The sequence below is a fragment of the Cetorhinus maximus genome, chromosome 28, assembly GCF_964194155.1.
Source record: "Cetorhinus maximus chromosome 28, sCetMax3.hap1.1, whole genome shotgun sequence".
Lineage (NCBI taxonomy): Eukaryota > Metazoa > Chordata > Chondrichthyes > Lamniformes > Cetorhinidae > Cetorhinus > Cetorhinus maximus.
Genome location: NC_135906.1, coordinates 1,687,416 through 1,709,316, shown reverse-complemented (window position 1 = coordinate 1,709,316; position 21,901 = coordinate 1,687,416). Strand labels below are relative to the sequence as shown.

The window sequence follows — 21,901 nt, the reverse complement described above, 5'->3', positions numbered from 1 at the left end:
CCACACAGTCAGAGCTGATCTCAGGGCCGATCCTCTGACAGACGGAGGTCACTGTCTCCCTTTAGAGATGGAGCCTCATTCGTCATTGCACCTCAGACATTGAGGTAGCTGTATCGCCACCTGTAGACCCTGGCAGCAGGATAGTGGCGTCTTCTGCGGCCACTTCCGCCTTGGACTTCCTGTTGGCCCAGCACCTTTTGTGCCTGCACCTGTCCTCCCACAGGTGGCTCCCCTAGAGGCTGAATATGGACTCCTGGCCTCCCCCCCCTTCTGGCCCTCCTTTCCTCCTCAGAGGAGCTGCCTCCAGCAGAGACCACAATCCCCAAGGTAAGGGAAGGCTGTTTGATACCTGGAAGGCCCCAAGTATTAGGATTCCTCCAGAGTCCTGAACTGAAGCCTGTTATTTCTGTCAAAGCAGCTCTGAAGTGAAATGAATTGTCCTGTTCACATAAGTAGCAGTTAAGTAAGTTCTAACAACTCGCATTAGCGAGCCCACTCACCCCTCTTATCCCACCCGTGGATGAGGTTTTTAAAGATGTGGCCGACCGTCTGCTCGTACGATGCCCTGAAAAAAACCATTCGGGCTGCGCAAAATCAATGTCAATTGCTGCCTAAGGGCCTTAACTGGCCCATTAATTAATGGCAGGCGTGCCCCTGAACTCAGCACACCCGCCTTCCCAAATATCACGATGGCACGTGGTGACGTCAGGACGCACACCTGATGTCATCACACGTGTGTCAGACCCGCCCCCACATGCCAACTGTGAAATTCTGCCCTATAAAATGCAGAAGTTACCTGCTTATTAAAGACCCCAATTTCTCAGATCCATAACCATCCAGCTCTGCGCCACCTCAGCTGAACTGCTGTCAAAACCCTCAACCATGACTTTTGTTACCTTTAGACTTGACTAGTAGGGTTTCCAGTTTCTACCCTCCGTAGGCTTGAGGTCCCTCAGAACTCAGCTGTCAACATCTTTACTTGAACCAAGTTCCATTCACCCATCACCCTCGTGCTCACTAACCTACATTGGTCACTGGCTAAGTAACAGCTCTAAAAAATTCTCATCTTTGTTTTCAAATCCCTCCATGGCTGCAGCCCTCGCTTTCTCAGTTCTCTCCTCCAGCTGTTGGAGGTACTTGCACTGGCGATTCTGGGCTTTTGAGCATCCCCAATTTAATCATCTCACCATTGGTGAATGAAACTTAATTGCAATTTATTTTCATTAGTTAAAATTTTTTCAGAAGACTACATAGAAGGCAAGGGGCAGACATGATACAAGAAATATTTTGGTGAAACCCTTTTGCATTACTATCAAGTATTGGTACTTGGGATTGAACACATTCATGTCATTAGTTAATGTAAACTGCAAAATATAAAATCATTCATATGTCAAGAGAACTTGAAACTTTTCTAGGAGATCCCCTCCTGCCTCAGTTGGTCATGGTTTGATTGTTTGATCAGTGCTCAGCTAGCCTGAAACTTCCTAGTGCAGCAGGAAGGATGCTGCAGTTAGCCTCCGTGCCCTATGGCCGCAGAGGGGAAGTTGGACCAGGAGTCACATTCCCACCTCGCTATCCAGTAACCCCTGTGGGTGTAAGTCCGAATGTAGATAAAATAGCATTCAGTTACAATGGCGCTTTGTGCAACTGAAATCTGCTCAAGTGGGCAGCTCACAGGAATGGGCCAGCCCAGCACCCATGGGATATGCCACAGAAAGGAATCCTGCAGAGAAACAGAGCAGAAATATACAGCCAACATACCTGTCAGTTTTCAGCACCAGTTTAAAGTTACTGCATTAGAAGTGGTCCAGTGAATTGAGAAAGTCACAACAGTGTTGTTTTCAGAGATGAATTCAAATAACTCTTGCGTTAATTCAGTGTTGCCTGTTATTTTGGACCCTCCCAATCCCGATATCTTCGTGCTGAAATTGCTCCTGTTAAGATATTACTGCACTGCTGTTAACACAGCATCTTCCCAGCTGCGTTTCTCTCGCAGCCGGTCATGTGACAGTCCGGACACTACAGCACCTGCATTGCGGTTTGAACCATCATGCAATTTCCTTTAATGATCCTTTTCTTGAAAGTTTTGGAGTTGGATGTAAGAAAAATCAAAGTCTGGAATCCAACTCCAGACAAGTTCAGCAACTTCAAAATTCCAGTTACTCAACCCCCAGACAGACACAAAAGCAAGCTGTGCTTAATTGTCTGTCTTTTTATGCAATTACTTAATATCTTGTTGCTTCATAATTTCAAGTGCTTTTGAAAACATTAATTCTTAACTGTAGCTGAGTCAGTATGTAATAGCAGGCTCTATAAAAGGTGCAAGTTATGAATTCACATTGCCAGCTCTGAGCTTCAATACGAAGGTGCACGTGCTGGGAACTGAAACTTGTGGGCCAGTGGACATCAAGGTATCTCTGTCTATTACACCCTATTGGTACGTGTATCAACAATTCTCCCCCATAGACACTATTTGGTCATTTAAGCTTCATGCCGACAGTGTGAATCTGCAAGTTGATTTGCTGCCTGCATCTTGTAAAATGCCCATCTCTGTCCCGGAAAGAAAACCTCCCCGCCAAATTAAAATCGGTGTGAAAGTGCAAAGCTTCAGTCAACATTCTGCTAGTTCTCATTTCACCTCTGGACACGATGAGCAAAATGCCCATCCAGATCTCTCATGTGATAATTGTACTAAAAAAGTCCACGAAGTAAAACTTGGAGCTGCCACCTTCAGGCAAGTCCCTTCCTCCTAAAGGATGTAATAAAGTCTGTAAATTGTTGAATTAACAATAAAAACAGTTAAAGTTTAATCTGATTCCACTGTTCCCAGACATTACTTTCAGCAGGTTCACCCACTCAACCAGCTCATTCCCCTTTGCATTTGAAGCTCTCCGTCTGCAAGAGGTGCTGTGATTGGAAGAAGGAGCAGAGCTTGTAAAAGCAGATTCACAGAATCTGCCTGGAATTTGTTCCAGGGTCATTATTAGATGTAATCACACAAATTGCAAAAAAGAGTGTTCTTCAAATGCAGGGGTTCTGCATCATTGATAATAATCAAAATGTTTATCAGTATCAGTCACTAATGGCCAGCAACTTCAGACTGGAGAACAAGGGAAATTGCATGTGTAATATATTTTTGAGTATTACCATCATTCTCTAATGATATTGGTTTATTTAATACACAAAAATTATCAGGGCTGACGCTGACCAAATGGATTATGCAGCAGGTATATGCCTATGGCCAAGGGTTGCTTAAGCAGTGAGGGTAATATCATGGACTTGGATGCCTCTGGATGAACTTTAGCATATTCAGCACCATCCAAACTGCAAAATTAGCACTGAGGATCAATCAAGTGTAGCTTACTTTGCAAAGTAAAGCAAAAGTAGTAATCCTGGCAGTAGCAAGCTAGTGAAGTGTGCACAAGAGGTGCACAATACGTATGCTGAGGTGAAACCCCAGGGCAGAAAGTCGCTGGAAATGCTAGAAATCACACAGCAGAAACTGGCCACGAAACATTCTGCCAAGAGTCACTGCTTAGAAGGCCCATGTTACAGCTGCATTTCCACCTGTTAAAGAAAAGGGAAAACCAAACCAGAGTAGTGCTCTTTAAAAATCTGGACATTTTTTTGAGAGTTTCCAAGGTCATATTCCAGTCTTTGTTTTTAAACTTAATCCTGTATTACACGAACAAACTGCATTAAACACTGGGAAGTTAAAATGATGTTACATTTGGTGGTGGCACTGCACCCATTTCATCTCCATCTCCACTTCCAATATTCCATCTGACCAGTATCAGCATCTGCCCACCACATCAGTTGTGTCCTAATTACCAACAGAGCCCAGGACTCGCCCTAGCCCATGTTTCCTTTCTTTAAAAAAAAATTAACTCATCACTGCCCTGCCGAATGCAAGTGTTGTAAATGTGGTGCACCCATTCAGAACTTAACATCTATGTCATGTCACTTGTTCAGACTTTACACAGCTCCAGGGTTTTAGGGCAAATTGATGCCTGCCTGATCTACTCTAAGGAAGCATTTCACTAAATGAACATTGCCATATGAAGCTTCAGGTGACAACTGTAGTTGATGCTGCAACAAATTGTACAGACAATCTTGATTGTCCCAGTTCACGATAGCATTGCCTGCAAGCCTTGCTGAGTAACACACCATACTGCTTTGGAGTCATCATGGAATGTAACAATGCAAAGGGAGGCCATTTGACCCTCGAGTCTGTGTGAACCCCTTGAGTCACCCGAGGAGACCGCTCTTTACCCATTCTTCTGTACATTCCACCCCTTCTAGCCCTGCTCACAAAAGGGTCCGCTTCCTGAGGAATTTGAAGGAGGACGGCAAATCCATTTGCTCTGAAAAATTTTCATTCATTCCCGAGCTCACTCAGGAAAAAAAGGTACACAAGGATGATCCTGCAACTGAGAAATTGCTGCATTCAGCTAAGGCTGCAGATTCAAGAATAACATTTCTGCCACCAGGGGTGTGAAGTTGTCACCTATGTAGAGCAGCTGGGGAAAAGAGAGCACGTTGTCAGATTGTATGCTGAGGCTGTTTATGAAGGCTTCCTGGGGAAAGAAAGAGCCAAGCTATGAAAAACACACCCACAACGCCAAGAAATTTAATGTTGAGCACAGCATAAGAAAGTGAGACTTAGTGCCAGTTAGCATTCTGGCATGAGTGGGAGGTCTGACTGAGATCAATTCTCTGGATATGGAAAGCGCTCTGCAGATCAGGCCAAAGTCTCAAGAGGGAGGAAGGTGATGTATGAATTGCTCTCTCAAGCACTCAGTAACAGTATAAAGTCAAAGAGACTGCACACAGTTAATATTGAAATAAGGCAAACACATAGCACCTCGACAGAGGCTTATGAAGGGAACACCATCAGATCATAAACAGCTGGGATGATAGACAGGGAAAGCCTAGGAGATGGACAGTGTCAAATGGACAGATTATCTAATATCCTTGGTTACAGCACTGGAGGACATTATACCCGTCAGATCAGTGAAGGAGCACATTGTCCTATCGAGCTTAAGCTACACTTGTCCACAAACATTCATTCCCTCCACCATCAACACACAGTAGCAATGTGTACCATCTACAAGATGCATTGCAGGAATTCGCCAAGGCTCCTTCAACAGCATCTACCAAACCCACGACCACTACCATCTAGAAGGACAAGGGCAGCAGATACATGAGAACACCACCACCTAGAAGTTTCCTTCCAAACCACTCACTATCCCGGCTTGGAAATATATTGCTATTCCTTCACCGTAGCTGGGTAAAAATCCTGGAACTCCCTTCCTAACAGCACTATGGGTACACCTTCACCACATGGACTGCAGTGGTTCAAGAAGGCAGCTCACCACCACCACCACCTTCTCAAGGGATGGACAATAAATGCTGGCCCAGCCAGCGAAGCCCACATCCCGTGAATAAATAAAAAGAAAAAAATGACCTTGTCAATGGAACATCCTGCCCACCCAAGGGTATAAAAATTGTTACAAATAAATAAATAAATAAAAATACAAGTGCTTAGCCAAGCAGCCTGGGTCAACTACTAGAAGGAAAGATCGGGGAGTTGACAATTCGCTGTTGATTTCTTGTAACACGTTTGCAACGACCGGCACTATTGCTAATGGGTGTAGGGAATTCTGTGACACAACTCAGGAGTGTGATGAAATACTCTCCACTTGGCTGGACGAGTGCAGCTCCAACAACACAAGAAGCTCAGCACCTTCTACGACAAGGTAAACTGCGTTCTACCGAGCACTTCAAATGAAGCAGTTCAGGCCTTTTTTTGGCATGATGAGTTTGTACTGCATGTGACAGGTTTCAAATACCCCCATATTCACAAACTAAAGATACTGCAGAGCCTCTACAGGTTAGTGTAGGCATCAAAAGTGTCCCCTTTAAAATCCCAAAGAATCTGTAAGTGACCAATCCTGTTGTAGTGGCACACACAATTTGTCACTGGCACACCTCAGGTAACATTTGGAGCACTCTTCTGGAGGTCAGAGACATGGCAGAGGAGCTGAACTTAGGTCACCCACAAGACATCCATTGAAATGATTTTGTTTTGAAGATGAGATCAAGAGAAATTTGGAAGGAACACATCATAATTTCCAGCATCCTTCACAATGACCATTGGATCCTCATGTGTTGCCTCACACAATGTATATTCTGGGTGTAAAAGTCCTTTGGAGGTGCTTTTCTATTTGAGAATGAAACACAACATTGATGGCATTAGTTATATAGCCTGGACCATAAGTAAGCCAATGACTTCGTGAGACTGAATGGCCACATCTTGCTACCCCTTTGCTGAGGTGACAAATGTGACCAGTTTCCCTGCTCCCCTGTCCCACAGACTCAGGCATTACAGAGATGTCCCAGAGGTCCCCCCATTTCAGAGTCTGTGCTCTAAACGTACTTTGGTCAACACCTTCAAAGTGGACAGGTGATAAGCTGCTGGTCTTCATGCAGTAGGTGGCAGAATTGACATATATCCCCTATGTTGAGGCATACAATTCTAATGCACATCTCACCAAGGCCCTTGTGATTTTGTTGCCTGTACATTGCATTCTACGCAGGGTAGGGCACTGTTTTGGGACAGGTTCCCTTCCTATGCTGCCCCTTCTCTTGTGTTGCCCCTCCTTCACCATAAAAAAGGCTTTACAATAATTTGCAATGGCTCTTCTGAAGAAACCATTCATGCACCAAGAGCTGGATGTTTGTTTACAAAGTCTGGAAATTGATTTTTGACACCCTTAAGGTCCATGATTGTAGGTGCACTGCCAGTGTTGAGAGCCAAAATACTAATGGTTTGGAAATCAAGTTGAGCATCTTTGGAAACTGTACCCAAATTGTTTTCACTTCCTAATAAGAGTAGAATATTGGCAGCAATTCATTTTAGCTCAATGCAATAGACTGCATTCTTTTAAACACAATCCAGAAATCAGATGATGCAATAAACACATGTACCTTTTCATCATTTAATCCCCTCCAGACTTCCCCCAGCTTCTTACTGCCCAACACGTGTCCACTGTACTATCAGAAATCCCCCAGAAGCAAAAGATGTTGAGAGGGGTACTTTGTTTGCCTATTCAAGTTGAAGTTCAGAAAATATAGGGAGATCAATTACACGATAAGAACAGATGAACACTCATTGCTGTCAGTGACAGTCTGCTGGGGGAAAGGGGTCCCACATTTGCTTAAATGAATACAAGAACCACTAAAATCAAGATTTTAAAGAGAAACTACTTGCATACTCTGATGAAACTTACTACCATGGAGTAGTAAAAGAGATTGCAAACAATTAAGGGGAGCCTTAATGAATAATTGACAGAGGGGAATAGAGAAATACAGGCAGGTGGAAACAGTTCAGAGTGGGAGGGAACTCCTGAGGAGTTTAAAATCAGTGAACAGTTTTGCCAAAGGGCCTCCATTTTAGTGTTGACTCTTTACAATAAGTGACAGCACTTAAAAAATTCAGCAATTTGGGGCATCCTTTTATGGGGAGAGCCTGCTTAAAAACACAAGCTGTTGATGTTTACACAACTTCTCACCAATGTCCAGAGCATCAGGAAAATATAAATACTCTCCTGAAATTCTCAGCAGCTTCTTGAAACAGGAAACTAATTAAATGCTAAATTAATGAGGATTAATTTGATGAATTCTTGCACCAATGCAGATTCCCATTGATTCTTCACTGTATAAAATCATACATTAAAAAAAGGCAGCCATTCGACCATTGAGGCTGTGCTGGCTCTTTAAAAGATCCAATTCATCCCATTCCTCTGCTCTCCCCCCAACCCCAGCCATTTTCCCTATTCAAGCTCATGTCCAATTCCTTTAGGGAAATTATTGTATCGGCTTCCAGCATCTTTCCAGGCAGTACATTCTACACAATGTCTCACCGCATTGGCCTTGTTTTGTTGCAGCCACATTTGCTTCATCCGGATGGAAAGAGAAGAAAAAGCCTCAATGTCACAAGAAGCTTTGGAAAGAGCGGAGAGACCCGGACATCGAGTGTCGATGTGACTGGCCAAGCCCGAGCTCTCCACATACCCTCATCGGACTGAAGACCATTCGGCCCGTTTCCCCCTCCCTGCCTCACCTCACTTTCCCCCAAGAGCGTTCACAACGATACAAATTCCCAAACCCTCCACTCTGGAGGGACGGGGGCTCCGGGGGAGCCTTAACTACCCATTGTCACGTGACGCGGCTCCGGGGTCCTGTCGCGAGGTTTGAGCCGGGTCACGCGGCCTTTGCCGGGGATCGGGAGGCGGCGGTTGGTTTGGGCGGTAAAAAGAATGGCGCGCGCGGCGATGGAGAATCAAACGGGAGAGAAACGCGTCGAGGGTAAAATATAGAGACGGGGACAGCGGCGGCGGCGGGGGGCCGCGGGAGAGAAACGGGTCGAGGGCAAAATATAGGGGCGGAGAGGGAGGGAGAGAAAAGTGGGGGAGAAAGGGAGGGGAAAGGGAGGGGGAGAAAAGTGGGGGAGAAGGGGAGGGGAAGAGGCGAGGTGGGGGCTGGAGAAAAGTGGGGGAGAAAGAGAGGGGGAGGGAGTTGGGGGGGGGAGAAAGGGTTGTGGGGGTGGGAGAAAGGGTGGGGGGGCGGAGAAGGGGTGGTGGAGGGGAGGGGGAGAAGGGGTGGTGGGGGGGAGGGAGAAGGGGTGGTGGGGGGGAGGGGGAGAAGGGGTGGTGGGGGGGAGGGAGAAAGGGTGGTGGGGGGGGAGAAAGGGTGGTGGGGGGGAGGGGGAGAAAGGGTGGTGGGGGGGGAGAAAGGGTGGTGGGGGGGGGAGAAAGGGTGGTGGGGGGGGGGAGAAAGGGTGGTTGGGGGGGGGAGAAAGGGTGGTGGGGGGGGGGGAGAAAGGGTGGTGGGGGGGGGGAGAAAGGGTGGTGGGGGGGGGAGAAGGGGTGGGGGGGGAGGGGGAGAAAGGGTGGAGGGGGGGGAAGGAGGCGGGGAGAGGGAGAGTGGGAGGAGGAGTGGGGGGGAGAGGGGCAGAAGGAGGGGGGAAGAGAGGCAGGGGGAGGGGGGGCGAGGGAAGGGGAGGGAGAGAGGGAGGGGGGAGCAAGAGGGGAGGGGGGAGGAAGAGGGAAGGGGGAGGGAGGAAGAGGGGGCAGCAAGAGGGGGAGGGGGGAGAGAGGGGGATGGGGAGTGGGTGGAGAGGGGGAAGGAGGGGAGAGGTGGGGAAGGCAGGGGGTGGGGGGGAGTCACAAAGAATTGGGGAATGAAAGGAAAACCGTCATTAGGAAAATTAGAGTTTGTGGGAGCTGGAAAAACGCTGGGTGAGCGGAAAGAAACAGGAGTGGAGGAAAATCCGGCTCCAGCTCAGGGTTCGGAAGCTCATCTTGGGGTCAAGATATCTTGTGAATAAAGGAGCTCAGATTTCGACAGATGCCAGGGATGGAAACAGTGGTCAGGAAATGGAGTTTCTCCCATGACTCAGGACAGTGGCTCCAACAGGGGGACAAACATCGATGGATGTCCCGCTCATTGTTTCTCTGATCACCATTAGAAAGATCCATTATTATTAGTCGGATCTGCAAGGCTTTCGGACAAAGTAAAATCCCATCGATTTGAACAAAATGTCAACTGCGAGTGGGTTAATTTAAAAATGAGGAAGTTAGTGGGAAGGAAGAAATCAGCCACGTCTATTTTGCCGGGTAGTAGCTGTTGAGCGGGTTCCACGTGAAGCCGGTTAAAGTGGACAGTACGAATAAGCATGTCCGGAGAAAGAGGTCAGCCAAGGCCATTCTCCACTGTCAGCAGCACATTGCATAAAGCAGTTTATCTGTAAAGTGATAGAAGGTAAGAAATAGTTCCAATTTATATCAACCTTACTATAAAGCATTTTGTCTCAATGTGATATGCGGTGACAAAAAGGCCAACAATTCAAGTATGAACACCGAACCTGAGGATATCATTGATCCTTTCAGCTTTTCTCTCACTGTCGAATGACGCAGATTGAAATATATTCACGGGCTGAATTTTCCCCCCTTCGGGGAGAGTTGTGCAGGGGCGGGCGTGAACCCAATTGAATTTGCCATTTTATGTGGGTGGGCGAATTAAGGGTGGGGGGGATTCCCTGAGTTGTTCCCTGTGCGGGGGGTGGGGATGAGGGATTCCCTGAGTTGTTCCCTGTGTGGGGTGGGGATGAGGGATTCCCTGAGTCATTCCCTGTGCGGGGAGGGGGTGGGGGATTCCCTGAGTCGTTCCCTGTGCGGGGGGTGGGGTGGGGGATTCCCTGAGTTGTTCCCTGTGTGGGGAGGGAGTGGGGGATTCCCTGAGTCGTTCCCTGTGCTCTTCCCCACATGCGCGCGAAAGAACGCAGAGATCTCCCTGAGGCACAGAGATCTCCGGGAGATCAGTTTGACATTTGTAAATTTAAATAAAGGGAAATAAAAACGTTTAAAATATGCCCCCTCGTGTGGCACCCGCCAAACTGTCAAAGGCCTATTAAGGCCATTGAAATTGTAATTAATTCAATTAGCTGAGCTGCCCATCCAACCTTAAGGTTGTCGGGCAGGCGAAGAGCCCAGGCGGCCTTCGCATTTTTCACAAAACCTCAGCCACGGGTGGGATGAGGTTTTATCAAGTGTTTTAAAAGTCTTTGAGAAGAGCAAAAAAGTATTTTGAGAAACACCTCATCTCTAGTAATTCCTGAGACAACAATGTTGTAAGAACTTTTAACAGCTTTTCTAACAGCAGGGTAGCACCTTCCAAACCTGCAACTTCTACCTCCTAGATGGACAAGGGCGGCAGATGCATGGGGACACCACCATCTGCAAGTTCCCCTTCAAGCCACACACCATCCTGACTGGGAAATATATCACTGTTCCTTCACTATTACTGGGTCAAAAGCCTGGAACTCCCTCCCTAACAGCACTGTGGATGCACAGGAACTCCAGCGGTTCAAGAAGGCAGCTCACCACCACCTTCTCAAGGACAATTAGGGATGGACAATAAATGCTGGCCTAGCCAGTGATGGTCACTTCCTGTGAAAGAATAAACAAAGGAGTGAGTCTCAGCCATTCATCACTCTATTCCTTTTTGCAATTAGAATTGTTCACAGACAGCTCATGATCAGGAGATGCAGGATGAGCTGAGCTGTGCAGAGTTTTAGAGATACTGACCCAAGCTTTCTGGCAGTATGCTTCAGCATCTCATTGGAAACATGAACAGTTTTGTTCTAAAGGGCAACAAACAAATGTAACTGAGAAAACTGTAACTTCCACTGTTTTAAACGCTTGAGAAATTTAGGAGGAGAAGGAGGGATAATGTATCACAACAACAACCAGTATATTTACCGACTGCACTGAACATCATAAAAAATAATTGCATGGCCTGGCAGTAAGCTATATTTTAAGAACAGATTACTGTCAGCATTACAATCAGAAAGTTAGCTCAATGTATTTTGGAGATTAGAGCAATAACTGAGACTTGGTTTTGGTCTGGTGGGAAAACCAGAGGGGCTACCCTGCATTGGACTGGACTTCCAATTGCCATTGATCCCAAATAAAAGTCGGGAAATTTTCTTATAACTGTACAGGGCATTGGTGTGATCACACCTAGAATACGGTGTACAGTTTTGGTCTCCTTATTTAAGGATGGAAACACTTGCATTGAGGTCGTTCAGAGAAGTTCACTCGTTGATTCCTAGGATGAGGAAAGATTGAGCAGGTTGGGATTCTACTCATTAGAATTCAGAAGAATGAGAGTTGACCTTATTGAAACATATAAAATTCTGAAGGGGCTTGACAGTGTGGAGGCTGAGAGGATGTTTTCCTGTGGGAAATGTACAATTAGGAATCACAGGTTCAAAATAAGGGGTCTCCCATTTAAAATGGAGATGAGCAGGCTCCTCTCTTAGGGATGTTAATCTTTGGAGATCTCTACCCCAATGAGCAGTGGAGCTTTGGTCATTGAACATATTTAAGGCTGACTTACAGATTTTTGATCTACAAGGTAATCAATGGTTAATGGAAGCAGGCGGAGTAGTGGAGTTAAGGCCATGATTTTACTAAATGGTAGAGCAGGCTTGAGGGACCAAATGGCCTACTCTTGCTTCTATTTCTTATGTTCTTATGGGCTGAATTTTACAAGGGGTCATATTGCTCGCGCCCCGCCACTGCTGGTTCACAAGTTTGTCAGCAGTTTGCTGACATTAAAAAGGGTTGCCCCACAATGATGATTTGCTGGGGGCAGCCTTAACGAGGTGAGAATGGAACTTCTGCTGCTGACCAATCTGATTACAATTAGGCAGAGACAACATGGTTTTGTGAAAGGGATATTATGTTTGACTAATTTATGAGAGTTCTTTGACCAGTAATGTGGATTAGGGGAACCTGTAAATGTGATATATTTTGATGTGGCACCCTATCAAATGCTTTTTGGAAATCCAAGGTCGGACTACTTCACTTTCCAGCCTAATGAAGAATTCTGTTATGTTATACTCACTGTTCCCTAAAGGACCCTGTACAACAAGGTTATTAATTACCCCCTTCTCATTGCACAATACCAAATCTAGGGCCTGTTCCCTAGTTGGGTCCTCGACATGCTGGCCTAAAACACCATCTCGTACACACTCCAGAAATTCACCCGTCACAGTATTATTGCTAATCCACAGGCGGGATGAGGCTTCATGAAGTGTTTAAAAATTGAGTAAAAATTTTTTAAAAAATTCATTGATATGCCCCAACTCATGTGACACATGAGGGGACAGGTTTTAAAATGTTTTAATTTCTTTATTTACATGTTTAAAACTTAAATTAATTTCCCTCAGGCAGCTCTGTGCCTTGGAGATTTCTGCGCTCTTTCGCACACATCTGGCCCATTCCTCACTCCTGCGTGGTGGTGATTCCCCGAGCCATCTTACACTTTATCTGGAGGTTGGAAAGGTATCAGGTTTGCAGGGACACAATGTACAAACCTCTATATAAAGGGGGAACAACGTGCCCAACATCGCCCTCATCCTGATGGCCACCTTTCTGTGTGGCTGCATCAAGCTGGGTGCAGACCCTCGGTACGCAAACACTAAGTGTCACTACGTGCTGAGGGTTTACCTGTCCCCGGTGTTGCGAAGGATAGGACTGACCACGCTGCCGCGGAACGCTCCAAGTAGTTGGACCGTGCCGTACCAGGAAGCCGAGAACAGCAACACCCCAGAGGGGGTGAGTTTTGGAGAAGCTTCTCCGGCAAAGGTCATCTCAAAACCCGCTCTCTACGCGAACCCCCAGATGCCACCTGAGCAGAACACTGCCAAGGAGAACTACCTCAGCCCATCCAAAGTGAAGCAATTTGAGCTCACAATGGGTATGAAGGAGCAGACTAAAGGTCTGGGACTCTCAGAGACAACGGGTTTGGTAGGAGAATAAACGGCTTAAAATGGGTTTAAAGATTGTATCCATAAATGTGCGTAGCATTAAATCTACTACGCGATGTGTTGCGACCTTGGACTACTTTACCAAGGTCAAAGCTGACCTGTTGTTTCTGCAGGAGTGTGCGATACCGCACCTCAGCTCCTACAGGCAATGGTCACGATGGTGGTCCCATGGGCCATCGATCTGGTCGGACGGAAACGGCTCTCGTTCCTCCGGCCTGGGTATACTGCTGCGGGGAGGCAACTTCACCGTTTCCGAGGTTAAGGAGGTGGTGGGCGGGCGCCTCCTCGTAGCAGACGTAATGTACAAGAATGCTCCACTCCGGTTAATTAACGTGTATGGCCCGGCACGAGGGGCTGAGCGGCTGGAGGTTTTTCAGCAGCTCCCACTGCTGCTGGCGACCTCCAGGCCGGTCATTCTGGGCGGTGACTTTAACTGCATCATCGATGCAGCTGGACGATACAGCAGGGCCGACAGCAGATTGGACGCTACGTCCAGATCCCTGATGGAAACAGTTAAGGATGCCAAGCTGCACGATGTCTTCAGCAACCCTGCAGACAGAGCGCAGCGTAGATACACCTGGTCGCAGCCAGACGGGTCCATTCGTTCCAGGATAGACTTCCTGTTTGTGTCCCGTGCATTCACAGTCAGATCCACCGACGTCAAGCCGGTGTTTTTCTCTGACCACTGCCTCCTACTGGCGGACTGCCACTTGGAGAAGGACCTGAGGGTGGGCAGGGGGGCATGGAAGCTAAATGTGCAACTGCTGACCCCAGAGAACATTGAGGAGCTCAAGAGGGATTACAAAGGTTGGAGAACCGTGAAACCCCTCTTTGAGTCCCTGACACACTGGTGGGAAGCGATCAAGGGAAACATCAAGAGGTTTTTCATCCTCAAAGACACCCAGAAAGCTAGAAAGGAACAGAGGGAAGTGTCCCGACTCCAGAAAAACATGCAAAATCTGCTCCGGCTGCAGTCGATGGGGGTCGATGTCAAGGAGGAACTCCAAGAGGTGAAGAGCCAGCAAGCCTCGCACTTTGCCTCGGAGGCCTCCAAGATCATCTTCCGTTCCAGAATCCGTTCTATGGAGCAGGATGAGACGTGCTCACGTTTCTTCTTCAAAAAGGTACACAGAGAGAGCTCTGTGATCAGCAGCCTGAAGGAAGAAGACGGCTCAGTAAAGTCATCACGGTCGGACATTTTGAGGATCAGCAAATCCTTTTATGCCGGATTGTATGGCGTGAAGCCCACGGACAGCACGGCCTCCCAGTCCTTCCTGTCCTCTATCACGGAGGTCTTAGACGACAGTAAGCGGGAGAGCCTGGACAAACCGCTAACTCCTGATGAACTGACTAAGGCCCTTGAGTCCTTCGAGAGGAGTAAAACTCCCGGAAGCGACGGCTTGCCGGCGGAGTTGTATTCGGCTCTGTGGGACTTGATCGGCCCAGACCTGCTAGGAGTGTACGAGAGTATGCTCCTGGCCGGTAGTATGTCAGAATCCATGAGGAAAGGCATCATCACCCTCATCTACAAGCACAAGGGGGAAAGGGAGGAAATTAGAAATTGGCGACCCATTTCACTGTTGAATGTGGACTATAAGATTCTGTCCAAGGTCATCGCCAATCGGGTCAAATCCGCTCTGGAATTGGTGATCCACCCTGACCAGACCTGCACTGTGCCAGGCAGGAAGATCTCTGACAGCCTGGCGCTGCTCAGGGATACGATTGCCTATGTACAGGACAGGGGTGTGGATACCTGCCTCATCAGCTTGGATCAGGAGAAGGCCTTTGACAGAATATCGCACACCTACATGGGGATGTGCTCTCCAAAATGGGGTTTGGGGAGGGAATTCGAAATTGGATCCAACTGCTCTACACTAACATCAGTAGCGCAGTCTCAATCAATGGGTGGGAAACAGATCGCTTTCCGATTAAATCTGAGGTCAGGCAGGGCTGTCCTCTCTCGCCTGTTCTCTTCGTGTGTTGCATAGAACCCTTTGCCGAGTCCATCAGGAAGGATCCGGGCATAAGAGGAGTGATGATCCCAGGCAGTGGAGGCACTCAGGTCAAAGCCTCCCTGTACATGGACGATGTCGCCGTCTTCTGCTCGGATCCGCTGTCGGTGCGCAGACTGATCCACATCTGCGACCAGTTCGAACTGGCCTCGGGAGCCAAGGTAAATCATGGGAAGAGCGAGGCCATGTTCTTTGGGAACTGGGCTGACCGATCCTTTGTCCCCTTCACCGTCAGGGCTGACGGCCTGAAGGTGCTGGGGATATGGTTCGGAGGGACCGGGGCATGCGTTAGAAACTGGAAGGAATGAGTGTCTATGGTGAAAAGGAAACTGGGCATGTGGGAGCGACGCTCCCTCTCCATTGCGGGTAAGAACCTGGTCATCAGGTGTGAGGCACTCTCGCTGTTGCTGTACGTGGCGCAGGTCTGGCCCATTCCAGACTCCTGCGTGGTGGCGATCACCCGAACCATCTTCCGCTTTATCTGGAGGTTAAAAATGGATCGTGTCCGCAGGGACGCGATGTACAAGCCTCTAGATAAAGGGGGAAAAAACATGCCCAACATCGCCCTCATACTGATGGCCACCTTTGTGTGTGGCTGCATCAAGCGGTGCGTAGACCGTCAGTACGCAAACACCAAGTGTCACTACATGCTGAGGTTCTACCTGTCCCCGGTGTTACGAAGGATGGGTCTGGTAACGCTGCCGCGGAACGCTCCAAGTAGTTGGACCGTGCCGTACCACCTGTCCCTCGTTGAAAAATTTATGCAGAAAAACACCTTTGACCACAAGTCCATCAGGCAGTGGTCAGCACGTAACTTCTTAGAGGCCCTGAGGGAAAAGGAGAGGGTGGATCCTGTGGGATGGTTCCCCGAGCAGACTGTCAAAGTCATTTGGCAGAATGCCTCATCGCCAGAACTTTCCAACAAGTACCAAGACGTGGCTTGGCTGGTGGTGAGAAAGGCCCTCCCCGTCAGATCCTTCCTACATGCCAGGAGTCTCACCCCCTCTGCACGTTGCCCTCGAGGTGGCTGTGGTGGGGAAGAGACCGCTGTTCACCTCCTGGTGGATTGTGCCTTTGCAAAGAAGGTCTGGAGAGAGATGCAGTGGTTGCTGTCGAGGTTCATCCCGAGCAGTTCTGTGACACAGGACTCTGTGCTCTACGGGCTGTTCCCAGGGACACACACCGAGACAAAAATCAACTGCAGTTGGAGGATCATCAACTCGGTGAAAGACGCGCTTTGGTCTGCCCGAAACTTGTTGGTCTTCCAGCACAAAGAGTTGTCCCCGACCGAGTGTTGCGGACTGGAACAATCCAAAGTCCAGGACTACGTGCTGAGGGACGCACTAAAGCTTGGGGCAGCTGCCGCAAAGGCGCAATGGGGAAGGGTCGCTGTCTAAGACCTTTCTGCAACAGTGCACCGAGGGACTGGGAACTGTTTAAATCCCCTCGGGCTGTACAGCTCAAAATGAAAGGCTGTAAATGATTGTAATATTGTTTGTACTGATGCACCTGGTGATACATTTTGTAAAAGTTGAACTGGATTGTACCCTTGTAATGGTGTTTTTGGAATGGTTTGGAATGTGATTGAAGATATTTTATGAATTAAGTATATTTTTGCAAAAAAAAAAGTATCTGTTCTTATCAGTTTAATATCTGATACGTCCCTTATCTGGGGACCATATATTAAATTGATTTTTGGAGCAGGGAGATGGAATAGGGGCTTGCTCCGTCCACTCCACGCATCGACCCGGTATTGCAGTATCTCTGGGAACGGTGCACCCCCTCCCTTTCCAGGGGATTTTCAATACAAAAAATAGTTTTCTTACAAACATTTGCTTTCTTTAATTTTCAACGTGTACATGTTCTAAAACACAACTTTCTTTCTTTCTTTCTCTCTCTCACTCACCCACCCGCCCGCCCGCAGCAGCTACTCACAAAAAAACACGCACACTCAACCTACACTCACAGACAGCACTCTAATCTCACAAACACTCTACCTCACTCTTACAAAAACATCTTTCACTTGCAAATACACCTCTCAAACACTCTCTCAGCTGCACCTTTCGCCTCACGACATTTTAAGCCAGCTCTCTGCTGCTGCTGCTGCTGCTGACACAGCAACAATCCGCAGGGACGCGATGTACAAGCCTCTAGACAAAGGGGGAAAAAACGTGCTCAACATCGCCCTCATACTGATGGGCCACCTTTGTGTGTGGCTGCATCAAGCGGTGCGTAGACCCTCAGTACGCAAACACCAAGTGTCACTACGTGCTGAGGTTCTACCTGTCCCCGGTGTTGCGAAGGATGGGTCTGGCCACGCTGCCGCGGAACGCTCCAAGTAGTTGGACCGTGCCGTACCACCTGTCCCTGGTGGAAAAATTTATGCAGAAAAACACCTATGACCACAAGTCCATCAGGCAGTGGTCAGCACGTAACGTCCTAGAGGCCCTGAGGGAAAAGGAGAGGGTGGACCCTGTGGGATGGTTCCCCGAGCAGACTGTCAAGGTCATTTAGCAGAATGCCTCATCGCCAGAACTTTCCAACAAGCACCAAGACGTAGCTTGGCTGGTGGTGAGAAAGGCCCTCCCCGTCAGATCCTTCCTACACGCCAGGAGTCTCACCCCCTCTGCATGTTGCCCTCGAGGTGGCTGTGGTGGGGAAGAGACCGTTGTTCACCTCCTGGTGGATTGTGCCTTTGCAAAGAAGGTCTGGGGAGAGGTGCAGTGGTTTCTGTCGAGGTTCATCCTGAGCAGTTCTGTGACACAGGACTCTGTGCTCTACGGGCTCTTCCCAGGGACACACACCAAGACAAACATCAACTACGCGGGAGGATCATTAACTCGGTGAAGGACGCTCTTTGGGGCTGGGAAGTGTATAGACCCCTCGGGCTGTCCAGCTCACAATGAATGTCTGCATTGAATACTCATTGTATTCTAATTGTATTGAAGCACCTCAGAGAGCAACATGTTGTTTGTTGATAACTCCAATCCCATTGTCTGATTGTCTGTAATGACCAGATTGAAATGGTTGTAATATTCATTGATCGTATTGAAGCAACTCGTGATGCATGTGTAAAAGTTAATTCTGATTGTACTTTTTGTGATGGCGATTTAGAAATGTTTTGTAATGTTCGTCCAGATATTTTATGAATGAAATATATTTTTCCAAAAAAAAGGAAAGCAATTCGGAGAGTACACCATATGTGTATAACATTCCCCATTGCTTTCTCAACACTAATGGATTGTGAAGAGAGGGATGGGTCAGAAATTCCACTGAGCAGCATTTACTCCCAGCTACAGAAATGAAATTAAGTTCAGTCTTTAACAGCGAGGTGCTATTGGGAGGTAACAAGGGGAGACTGTCTGATTCTGTTGTTGAATTTCATTTTGATCAAACATTTCTTCAACTCTCTGCTGAGGAATTCCAAGTTGGAGATTGCCTGTGAGATGTCAAATGGCCTCCTGCTTCCTTGCACCATTATATAATTGTACGGACAGAATGTTGGTCCAATTCCCTCTGAGCTGGGAGAGGATCAAACCCAGATCCCGGTTATTATAAACCCCACAGCCCAACCAACTGAACAAGCCTGTCCTTTACTCTCTCTTTCTCACAGCCTCGGCTCCTCACTTTTTCTATGTTTCCAGCCTGTTCTGTTCCTCTGACCTTCATTCCTGACCTTCTGTTGACCACGGCCGAGTCACTGTCCCTCTCACTCCCACCGTCTCTCCGCCCCTTCACCCACTTCCAAACCCCTTGCTTGAATAGCCCCTTACAGAGCTCAGTTGGGAGGGGGTTAGACTGAAAATCGAAAGGTCCCGAGCTCATTCCGGACTTTTCTCCTTTCCTTTGTGTCACCATTTGGGTTCGATTCTCGAGCTGCCTGATTTACTCTGAAATTATTTCCCCAGCGCTGAAGATTGGACTGGAATAGAGAGACATTAAGGGTGGGAAATATTTCCATTTTCTCTATTTAACTGAGTCTCTATCTCCTTCTGTCCTTTTCTCTGGTTTTTCCCTCTCTCGGGGTGGGATGGATATTTGATTTGCTGCATTTGTCCTAAACGGAAACCTTTTCCACATCTCGGACGGTCAGACACACTGGGCGGAATTTAATAGGCGAAGCCTGGGTCCCGTTGGTGGGAGTGGGAGTGAGGCCAATTCCGTTTGCGTGTCGAGAGCCGGCGTGGACACCAGACCAATTAAAATGTAAAGAGCCAGCGGTGGGCACGTGGGGCAGGTGTGATCACACGGTGGGCACGTGGGCAAGGTGTGATCACACGGTGGGCACGTGGGGCAGATGTGATCACACGGTGGGCACGTGGGGCAGATGTGATCACACGGTGGGCACGTAGGGCATTTACCTGCCCTCCCTCAAGCTGCACCTGCCCTCCATCAAGCTTCAATTGCCCTCTCTGAGTTTGGATCTTCCCTGTGGGGTACAACTGCCACCCAGGACCCGATGACATCTGACAGGATGGACCCAAACAAGACATTTGCTCTCCTCCCAATTCTTCACCCCTACTCACACCGTCCAACCCCCCAGTGTCTTTCTGTTGCTCCTGTTGATACCCCGACTCCACCTGCAATACCCCCCTCTCCGCTCTTGCTGCTACTGACAGTCCATGTCCGTGAACATTCTCCTGTTCCCCTCCTCTTTGCCTCAGAGTTCAGCAAAGAGAACCATTCACCGCTTGTCCAAATGGACCAGCTCACCTGGTACATGCCACCTTTAACCAGCCCTAAACCAGGTGGCACAAGTTTCCCGTTCACCGCTGACTTAATCTTGATGGTCGGACTTAATGTGGAAAAGTTGTAATTTAATGAGTATTAGTGGGATGCTCATGTAGGGAAAAGAAGTTCCCGTCATCGGACACTGTGAATGCCGACCCACCACTGAAACGTCGCCAACTCAACCCATTAAACTCTCTTTTTTCATTCATTCATGGGATGTGGGCATCGCTGGCTGGGCCAGCATGTACTGCCCATCACTAATTGCCCTTGTTCAGAGGGCATTAAGAGTCAGCCACGTTGCTGTGGGTCTGGAGTCACATGTAGGCCGACCAGGTAAGGACAGCAGATTTTCTTCCCTGAAGGACATTAGTGAACCAGATGGGTTTTTACAATAATCGACAATGGTTTTGGTGTCATCATCAGACTTTTAATTCCAGATTTTAATTGAATTCAAATTTCACCATCTGCCATTGTGGGATTTGAACCTGGGTTCCCAGAGCATTACCCTGGGTCTCAGGGATGACGAGTCCAGTGACAAATCCACGATGTCACCACCTTCCGCCATCGGGAAAATGAGATTTCGGTTCCTGCCTGATTAAGTCACTCCGCCCACCACATTCCCACTCTCGATGGCCCCATTAAATTCTGCCCAATGTAAGAGGAAATGTGTAAGGTGATGGGGATAAGGCAGGGGAGTGGGACTAGGTGGAAAGCTCTTCCAGATAGCCAGTACAGGCTCCATGGGCTGAATGTCCTCCTTCTGCACTCTAAAGATATTGCGATACTGTGAAACGTTTCAGCTCAATGACCCTTCAACTGAACAATTTTAATCCCGGTGATTCAGTTCTTTTCATCATTGAATTAATTGAACAATTAGATTTAATGGATATTTCAGCACATCCTTCAACTGCTGTCTGAACTTAGTCTGGGTCACGGCATAAATACAAGTGTTTGTGCAGCAACTCAGGAGCTGCAGCATGAAGCCTATTTCCCGTACAACTGAATGAAACTGTACAGACCTATACCGTAACAACCACATCCGGTACCACACAGAATAAACCATTAACGTCGTCCATAACAGGATGAAATTTGCCGAGATAACAAACAGTAATATGATGGATTTCCTTCGACTCTCCATCTCTGGGTCTCAGGGACTCTCCCCACTTCTGTCAGCCCGGAGTCTCCTGCGGGCTCTGCTGCTCACTAAAATGTGTCTGACAGTGAAAACATTGAGCAGCAAAATCACAACAAATGGGATAAACGGGGTTATAATCTGATGGAGGAACTCGATTGATACCCAGACTGTAGAAAACCGAACAGACTCTGGTACGAAACAAAACAAGGGGGAGTTGAGGAGTGAATACCGACCTGTGTATATAAAATACCAGATAATATTCTTTAAACAGCTCAGAACAGTCACTGTTCCCAGAACCATAGCTGCCATTTTACTGGTGCAATATTTACTTTTTAGCTTCTGGCCACAAATGGCCACGAAGCGATCAAAGGTGAAAGTGACGGTGAACCAGACAGAACAGTCAGTGGCTGCATAAAGCAGGATGCCATGGATATTACATATCGGCATCAACTTCAGGAAAAGAAACTGTTCCCAATAAACAATTGGAATGTGTCTCAATATCAGTTCGATGACAATTACCAGTAGATCTGCTGCTGCCATGGCCACCAGGTAGCATGTCACACATTCAGAGAGACCACATTTTCCCTTAGACAGCTTCACAATCGTCACTGAGTTAGCTGTGGG

General features: G+C 47.8%; 1 pseudogene; it reads left to right on the top strand.

Moving 5' to 3' along the window:
• Positions 1-17,019: 17,019 nt before the first annotated feature.
• On the top strand, positions 17,020-17,195 carry LOC144669235 (U2 spliceosomal RNA; annotated as a pseudogene).
• The last annotated feature ends 4,706 nt before the right edge of the window (positions 17,196-21,901 follow it).